This window comes from Clupea harengus, chromosome 10 (assembly GCF_900700415.2).
Source record: "Clupea harengus chromosome 10, Ch_v2.0.2, whole genome shotgun sequence".
In the NCBI taxonomy this organism is placed as follows: domain Eukaryota; kingdom Metazoa; phylum Chordata; class Actinopteri; order Clupeiformes; family Clupeidae; genus Clupea; species Clupea harengus.
In genome coordinates, this window is record NC_045161.1 from 14,334,479 (window position 1) to 14,342,151 (window position 7,673).

Below are 7,673 nucleotides of genomic sequence, written 5' to 3' on the forward strand. Positions count from 1 at the left end.
TATGTTTATATATTTATTTACTGTCAGTTTGTTGACTTTGTTGACTATTTCTTGCAATTTAGCATTCAACAAATGCTGCTTTTACATACCCCGTTGTATTGCACAACCTTGTTCATGTCGATATGAATCTCTCTTTCGATGCCATTCATCTGCGCTTCAGCTTTTAACACAGTTAGGTCAGGACTACACTGTGTGTGTGTGTGTGTGTGTGTGTGTGTGTGTGTGTGTGTGTGTGTGTGTGTGTGTGTGTGTTTGTGTGTGTGTGTGTGTGTGTGTGTGTGTGTGCGCGTGTGTGTTTGTGTGCATGTGCTGAGTGTGTCTATGTCTCACACCTGAAAGTACCTGAAAAGTATTAAACTCTGGCCACACTGTAGACTGGAAAGCTTAGTCAGGTGTCTGCACAGTGCTGGCCAACATTACTTGGAGGTCTTTAATTATATGGCTCTATAATATTCTGACTTTTAATAGTGCAGTATAGCCATACATCACCTGATCACTGTTAATACCAGTATGGTATGAATTAGTCTGACCATATTCTATAAATATGGTCCACACACACTCACACACACACGCACAGACACACACACACACACACACACACGCACACACACACACACAAACACACACACACACACACACTCACAGACACACACACACACACGCCAGCTTTAGCAATGACCTCATTCTTTTTTTTTCAGTTGCTCCATCCAGGCTTCCCATATTCAACAGACACATACACACTTGCAACGGCCAACAGTCAATTAAATTGACAAAGTGAACTTAAAAATCATTTATGTTCCTCCCAAAATTCACTAGAAATAAAAAAAAAACACACGCACACACAGATGGATGAGTACTGCATATCACTTGCAAATGTAATGTCTGCCGATCCAGTGGGCAGGACATATTTAGCACCTTTCTTCTTCTGAATTTGTTTACTGGGGAGGGTAAGGATGAGGTGGGTGATGTTCTTGCTGGTCAGCAGAAAGAATGGGGGCCATTTTGTCCAGATGATGTATGGGACCGGCTGACAGGTCACTTCTTCCTCCCTCCGAAAGCCACAATTTGTTCCCTGTTGGAGGTGGGAGACGGATTTTTCCGTGTGACAGATTTATTGGTGCCTACATGAGGTAAAACACCTCAAACTCCCTATAAAGGCTTTAGACTACTGCAGAGATAGATTGAACCACCATTTATATCCAGTTGGATTCCAGTAAAATGTTTCATATATTTCACCAGCCAGCCGAAGGGGCCAAAAAATCAAGCATCAGGCCAGAATTTTTTTCTGTTCTCTTCTGAGAGAAATCTGTTCTTATATATTTTCTCCATGTATGCATTGTAGGATTTCCTATCTTATTTTTTTTACATTTGCCGCCCCCCACCCAACCATCACTTCTTCCCTATGTTGTGGAGACATGTTTAAACACTGTACATTACACCACATATTTTTGTTGGGAGCATATTTCTAGCCAGTGAAGCGGCATCAGAAACACATGGCCCAGGATCTCGCTCCTGGTGTCTACGCCCGGAGCATGAGGCTGAGGGCTGGAAGTCATTTCTGTCCTGCCGACGGTGCAGAGCGAACAGTGCGTCTGGAGGTTTTTTTTGGTGGTTGAGTGGGTTGGGAGGGATGGGGGGGGGGTTCTGTGATGGCTCACTCCTGAGCACACAGGTGTCCTTCCCCACAGAATCCCCAACCCGAGGGAGGCTCTAATTAATCTTGCACCGGCCGGGGTCTGCCAGCAAAAAAGCCTGCTGAGCCCACGGGTGGTCCTTGCACCCACCCCCTCCACACACACCCCCCCCACCCCCCACACAAAAACCTCCAACGTGTTACGCACAGCTGCCCCACTCTGAAAATATACAAACACGCTCCCAACCTCTCAGGCCAAGTCATACCCACCTCTGGCTCTCAGGCGAGGCTCTGCCCCAAACTGACATCCAGAATCACACCCCCCTCCATAATCCTCCGTCCAAACTTGCGTCAGGCCCAGATTTCTTCTGGGCAGCCGCCGCCATTCTCCTGTCAGTGAAAAGAACAACTAAATTGTCATGGTTGGGGATCTTACATGGCAGAGGGGAAGAAAGAAACAGATTATTTTCCTCACGAATGTTAATTGAAGAAGCATGTTGTGTTCGAGGAATTTTTCCAGATATGTGAAAACGGGTCCATTGGCAGACAGGGACGGAGAAGAGGGGAAAGAGAGAGAGAGCGAGAGAGAGAGATCGAGAGAGAGAGAGAGAGAGAGAGAGAGAGAGAGAGAGAGCATGAGTGAGGGGGAGAAAGAGATGTACAGACCAGTTTTAAACAATGCAGACAGTTCCATGCCAAAACAAACAATATCCCCTTTTAAAAGCTTCCATGTCATAATCTGAATCCTTCCCCTGACAGTATATTCATTTTTTATGAGATCCCATACAAGAAAACAAACAAATGAACTTTCAAATGAGAAGTTATTTTCTGGCCATCTTACAGGTTTGTCAAGGAAATGGTGAAGTGCAGCGTCTTACTATCCAACTAAATGTTTTTGGCCTCACCAGTAGTTCACAGTGCCACCGTAAAGCACATCCCACTCTTCATTTTATTGAATTTTATTACCCTTTATATCCAGTGACAACAAGGAGACCTAACAAAGAAATAGTTGGGTGAGGTTTGATGTGTTCTATTTTCTGATTTTGCATAATTTTTCCTCTTAAGTGGCGTGAAGTTCCCAGGGACGATGAGTATGTCCCACAGGCCACTTGAGACAGACATCTCCACCACAGTGCAGACCTGCTAGTCTAATGGTTTAATGATCGTCTTCCACATTAGAGCACCGTGAAATGTGCCGCAGAGTCTATAACACCACCCACCCTCACACACACACACAAACCCTCTCTCTCTCTCTCTCACACACACACACACACACACACACACACACACACACACACCCTCTCTCTCTCTCACACACACACACACACAAACACACACACACACACACACATCAACACTCACACACACACCCTCTCACACGCACACACACACACACACACACACACACACACACACACACACACACACACTCACGGAGAACAGAACATACATCTAGAGCACAAATGCACACAGGTGCAAAGGATGGCACAGACATACACTTATGTCTGGCTGAAGATTGGAAACCTTTGCTGAGACTGAGACATAACCTTCTTCAGACATACAAACACCCAGAGACACACACACACACACACACACACACACACACACACACACACATTCTGCACAGAAAAGAACCACCCAGGAAACAGACACAAACACATTCTGACATAAATGTGGAAAGACAGCAAAAGACACTAAGACACCAGCACACACATAGAGGATTTACATGACAAAATGTGTGGGTGTATAGCCTTACATTTACATTTACATTCACGTACACACACACACACACACACACACACACACACACACACACACACACACACACACACACACACACACACAGACTATTCTACGTGTGTGCAAAAATGGAAACATTTTGGTGAGCAAAATTTACAATGGCTTTCATGAAGCAGAACACCACAAACACATAGGGTACTTTATATATATATATTTTGTGGCAAAAAGTGCTGCATTTAAAAAATAATTTTGTTCTATATCATTATAAAACCTGTGATTACTTATCATGGCCTAAGTTGGAGCTTGAGCTGTAGGTCACTGTGATTTATAAGTCACAATTATATCATTTATAGCTACTTGAATTTCTAGGGTTATGTTGAGTTATTTCGACAATTTAAGTACAAACCCGACCTACACACAATATATTATCACACATTCTCATCATAGTGGGAGGAAGAGACGGTATTTTGACCCGGCCAAAAACAAAACATCCCCTTTGATTAAACCATCATCCACTATAAATGCCATTCCTGTGTGCTGCTGGCCTGTTTAAACAGTGTCGGCACGTTAATGGTTAGACCCAGTATTTGCCAGACATTAGTCTGCAGGCAGCCAACACAATGCCGACCCCTTGATGACAGAGGAAGCAGACAAAGAGGAAGGCTAGTAAATGGATTGGGAGCAATAAGGAGCCTTGCTCGAGCTGTCCCTGCTGAAGTGGTTGGCAAACACAAGGGGGGGGGGAAGATTTCAGATCAGGCTTCTAACCCTCATAGAGTGGACCCTCTGTCTGGATGTCCCAGCAGGGGCTTATCATAAGACAACATTTGCTTCCAGCGTCTGTCCACGACTCTTTGCCTCCCAGCCCACAAAGGGGGGTGTCTTTGTCATTAATTGATTGTGGGCAGCTCAGTGCAATTAGCCCTTTATAATGCTCCACAGTTGGGACAACAAGCGCCATTAATTGGAAATGATAGGATGGATGTTACAATTCATAGTTTTCACGTGACGTCAGAATGACCAGCTGAAGGGCAAAAAACACATTCCACACCTGTCTAACACTGGAGTTTATACAGGAACCGACCACCTTTCATTCAATATCATTTAATATCTCCGCTTTAACATTGTCTGACTTAGGTAGTAAAATGCTAGACAGTTGCTGCTCGGTTGGCTGTTCAAATCGGCGAGGAGACAAGCCCGGATTTAGTTTTTATCGCATTTAAAACCCACCCACGTTGCTACCAGCTGATTGTAGACGTCTTCTGGGACAATTTTTCTCGGACACACAGTCAAGTAGCTATACTTTTGGGGCTGGCAATAAAAGCAGTCACCCTGTTCTGGTCGCCTCATTTATCAGAATAACTACCTAAAACGGGAATAGATCAAGTAATAAAGTCAAGAAACAAAGCATCAACACAATTCAAATTGGATTACCCGGTTTCTTCTCTGAGATTGCGACAAGTACCTAAGCAAGTAGGCAAGGCTAGTGTATTTTGTCATCCAACTGGTAATACTACAATGCCAGTAGAAAATATATGGGAAGATAATTTAAGTTGTCAATCGCCAGACCAGGTGTTCGTACTTGTTTAAACCAGAAAATTGTGTCAAATGATAAAGAACAGCGTTGGGTAGGCTAAAGGCTGCTAGCTAACAGCAGGTAGCTCGTAGCTAACAGCAGGTATCTCGGTAGCTGGTAGCTAGCTATTAAATGGCACTAATCTTTGCTCTGATTATGAAGATGTTTTTTGTTTTCACCTTCCAGACGACAGCGTTGTGAACCCATCCACTTCTGAAAATTAAATAACTATCTGTGCTTTTGTAGGCTTTCAGTTTTTGAGATGTGTAGGGGGACGGATTTTCTATTAGATAGATGTAAATATCTCCACACTGGAGCTCTGGCAGGGACTTCGTCGAGGTTAAAGAAATAAAAATGTCAGCGGGTGCAGTACATGGATCAAACATTTTATTTTTTTCTAAATATCTCTGACTGGCTATAGTGGTATGGTCTGTGGTTGATGGCGATCGTAGTTGAGTAGGCGGCACTGCTCGAAGTTGTCCACTGTTTAACGCTGTTTCGCTGTTCTTTTTGCCCGTCAGCTACCTATTGTAGTCACGTGACTGAAAACTATGAATAGCCGGTTTAATGGTCATTTACATTGCTGGTAGAATTGGGGAGGGTGCGACAGGGGAGAGGGAGAGGAGGGGAGGCAGGGCCACCAACTTTCACCCTCGTCCTTGGGAAAAGAATATCTTCATGTTCTGCCTGTGAGTCCCCAGGTGCTAAGGACTCCTTAAGTACCCTCTTTAGCGGTTCTGTCTCATTAGTGAGGTAGTGCATTGCGCCAACATAGGGACTGTGAGACTGAAATGAAAGGGTCCGTGCTCCGTTGGCCTCGCACTCCCAGTTCTGCTCCATTTAGTATTGGTGCAGAGAGAGCTGGGCTCTCTGTGCTGTGTGTGTGTGTGTGTGTGTGTGTGGGGGGGGGGGGGGGGGTGGGTGTGCCAACAGAGAGGTCACACAGAGGCGAGGGGTGAGAGTGGTGGCCTGTCAAAAACTCAACCCATCAACCCGGACTAAAAACAAACATTTGTGCCTAGACCCAATTCCAGTAAATTATGAATGTGTATGAGCATGTGTGTGTGTGGGCATGTGTGTGTGTGTGAGCATGTCTAAGTGCATTTTTGTGGATAAGATATAACATTCAGATCAATATCTCACTGCTAAATATGTGTCTTTTTGTTTCTTCCGCAGCATAACACCGCACAGCATACCGAGGCGCTTCTGAAAAATCAAACCAAATGCTTTCGATATAACATTTCTCAGAGCTTCAGTATACATGTATACTTGTAAACTATTAATGAGAATAATGCATAGAAAGCACCAGATGCCCAACAGTTATTTCAAATAACCACAGATATGGGAAAAGAAACCCAACTGGATAGGCAGAAATAAGTTATTGTCATTACTTAACCCCATGCGAAAGAAGCTGCATCAACGTGCTTGTGTCTATTTATGCCACTCTGCACACAATGCTCCTTTACAAATCTGACATTCCTTACACAGCTGTTTTCACATTCACATAGGCCCGGGGTCCATGCATGCATATGAGAAAACCATATCATATACAAATTAGCCACGAGCCAAACACTTAACACCGGGGATAAGAGGCTGCCTGTTCCCAGGCCAGAGTTCCCCGTCCAGGATTGGGTCAGGTACATAAGGCCTCGAGCCCCGAGGAGCCAGACAACCGGGTTCTTCGCCACGCTGGTCTTTGTTTTCATGTCTGGCGTGTCGACTTTGTTTTGGTGCAGCGGCACCAGCGACACCTGACAGCAACAAGTACTATTGTTCCTTCGAGCTCTTGAAAATAGAACCATATAGGAAGCAATGAACAATGACTGTTGCTTGACCTGTTAATGGATATAGCAGTCGTTGGAGTTAAGCAGTTGAGGGCTTTTTTTTTCCCCCTCTTCTTCGTCTTCAGAGTACGTTCTCTCTCTGTGACACTCGTTCGCTGGCGGCTCCTGATTTGAGGGGAGGAACGCAGGAAAAACATATGGATTTTAATTAAGGCATGGACGGACACATCGAACACTTCCCCACGCTGGGAAACGGGCGTGCCAAGCGGAGACAGGAATGCTAGAATAAACACACGCACAGGTACCCGATGGACAATGCACGATAGCTAACACTCATGAGTCATAACTGCCATCACATATATCCCTTTCCCAGGCTCTGTAATGTTTACTCTCTCTCTCTTCCTCCCTCTTTATCTCTCCATTCCACTCTCACTCTCGTCCTCCCCCCCCCTTCTCTCTCTCACTGTGTCACTCTTATTTCTCAGGGCACTCTCTCTTCTCCCATATTTTTCAATTCAATTCAATTCAAATGTGTTTTATTAACATGACGGTGTGCAGCGCGGTGTGCAGCGCATTGCAAAATTCTTTTCATCTTTCATTTCATGTTTCCTTATCTCTTTATCTTTGTCTTTTTCTCCACCCACGTGTGACCTCTCTCTCTCTCTTTCTCTCTCTCTCTCTCTTTCGCCCTCCTTGTGTGGAAGCAAGCTTGTGACATACAGCAGAGGTCAACAGATCACGGGTTTCATTGTACAGTCTACAGATCATCAAACACTCCAGAGCATTTCTTCCTCCTCCTGCTCTCCCACATACAATGGCTTCTGTGCCCTGATTATCCAAATGATCTCTTTTTATGAAGGTGTTGAAAGTGTTTAAGCCAGGTATAATGAACACATGGCTCTTTCCACTTAAATTACGATCTGACAGGTAGAGTGGAGTA

At 44.6% G+C, this 7,673-nt stretch overlaps 1 long non-coding RNA gene across 1 annotated transcript in view; it reads right to left on the reverse strand.

Annotated features, from left to right (window-relative positions):
- Nucleotides 1-643: 643 nt before the first annotated feature.
- The window catches only part of LOC116222187, an 11,776-nt gene continuing 4,746 nt past the window's right edge, over nucleotides 644-7,673 (reverse strand). The window contains exons 2-3 of the long non-coding RNA XR_004164517.2: nucleotides 1,904-2,023; nucleotides 644-1,072 (exon numbers count right to left, since the gene is read on the reverse strand). This is a non-coding gene — a long non-coding RNA (uncharacterized LOC116222187). The remainder of the gene's footprint in view (nucleotides 1,073-1,903; nucleotides 2,024-7,673) is intronic.